This window comes from Schistocerca cancellata, chromosome 1 (genome assembly GCF_023864275.1).
Source record: "Schistocerca cancellata isolate TAMUIC-IGC-003103 chromosome 1, iqSchCanc2.1, whole genome shotgun sequence".
Classification (NCBI taxonomy): domain Eukaryota; kingdom Metazoa; phylum Arthropoda; class Insecta; order Orthoptera; family Acrididae; genus Schistocerca; species Schistocerca cancellata.
The window spans coordinates 1,231,574,775-1,231,576,325 of NC_064626.1; the positions used below are offsets into that span (position 1 = coordinate 1,231,574,775).

The following is a 1,551-nucleotide window of genomic DNA, read 5'->3' on the forward strand; positions in this document are numbered from 1 at the left end:
GCGGTGGACATCAGCATGCATTAGGCGACTCGAAGGAAAATTCTTCAGGATTGCCTGGAAATGAGAAAACTTTCTCGTGAGGCTTACCCAATCGGTGCCCCTCCCTCCTTCCCTCCCAACATGAGATCGCTCATTCCGCGAGGCACTGTAAAGAGCACAATAGTCACTGAATGAAGGGAAATCGGTATCGATGATAACAGGAAAAAGTCAAATTATGTTACGAGCACTAAGTTTGGATATTGCCAACAATCATGCCAAGGAGTTTAAACGAGGTAGAATGAAAATTCGTTAAACTACAATATCGCTGCCGCTGAAAGAATATATCTACTTCGCGTTTTAAGTTCTGCAACATGAATTATAGCTTTTTATAGGGTGAAGAGTAGGTTCAGTGTTAACATTCTGTGCAAAAGAAACACGATGAAACGGAATACTACTTTTTTTTTTAAATTCCAGTAAAGTGCAACGAACCTCCAGATGCAAAATATGCTAATGCCCATTTGAAGCTTTCAATATAATCGTTGAAACAAAGAAAAATGAAGTTGCCGTCATATGCAGAATGTTTAAAAATGTTTAAGCTCAGTATTATTCTGACTTTTGCATACTTATTCCTCGAAAATATTTTTCATTGTCACTAAATCGTTATTTTCCTTCCGTGGCAGAGATCCGCACAACAGAACAAATTGAAATTCTCTAGCCTGACGACGGACGGGTCTCTTCAAAATTCATCATAAAAATTAAAACAAGTTGAACATTTCCTGCTTACTGTCTTACTCGTGCAGAAAACGCTACAAAGCTACAGGCACGTCCCGTTGACTGTGAAATGCGATTCTGGGCGCGAACATTGGACTGAGCGACGTGGTGGTGGGATAAGGATGGGGGAGGTGGACGGGGGGGGGGGGGGGGGCAAGATATAAGCTCTGCTCCAGCTCCTAGGCAATCAGTTCGTCAGCTCATAATGATGGCTACATTTTCGCTTGCCGGTATTGTGCCGTTTGGACGATGAAACCTGGCCTTTCACCCATTAACTATTTCATCATCATACACGTTTTCTGTCGTTTACATGATATACGCCAACGGCCTTGCCGCAGTGGTAACATCGGTTCCCGTCAGATCACCGAAGTTAAGAGCTGTCGGGCTGGGCTAGCACTTGAATGGGTGATCATCCAGTCTACCAAGCGCTGTTGGTCGTCGGGGTCCACTCAGCCCTTGTGAGGCAAACGGAGTAGCTACTTGATTGAGAAGTAGCGGCTCCGGTCTCGGAAACTGACATACTGACGGGAGATCGGTGTGCTGACCACATGCCTCCCGTAACCGCATCCAGTGACACCTAAGAGCTGAGGATGACACGGCGTCCGGTCAGTACCGTTGGGCCTTCGTGGCCTGTGAGGAAGGAGTTTAGTTTAAGTACATGACACACACTGAGGCTTCAGAAATCATTGCATACCTACTGTTATCCAGTCGGACCTCCTTTTACGTAGCGTAGTGCAGTTACTCGACGTGGCATGCACTCAATAAGTCGTTGGAAATCCTCTGCAGAAATATTGAGCCGTG

The 1,551-nt window shown here is 45.5% G+C and overlaps 1 pseudogene; it reads left to right on the forward strand.

Moving 5' to 3' along the window:
• Positions 1 to 1,069: 1,069 nt before the first annotated feature.
• On the forward strand, positions 1,070 to 1,187 carry LOC126100757 (5S ribosomal RNA; annotated as a pseudogene).
• The last annotated feature ends 364 nt before the right edge of the window (positions 1,188 to 1,551 follow it).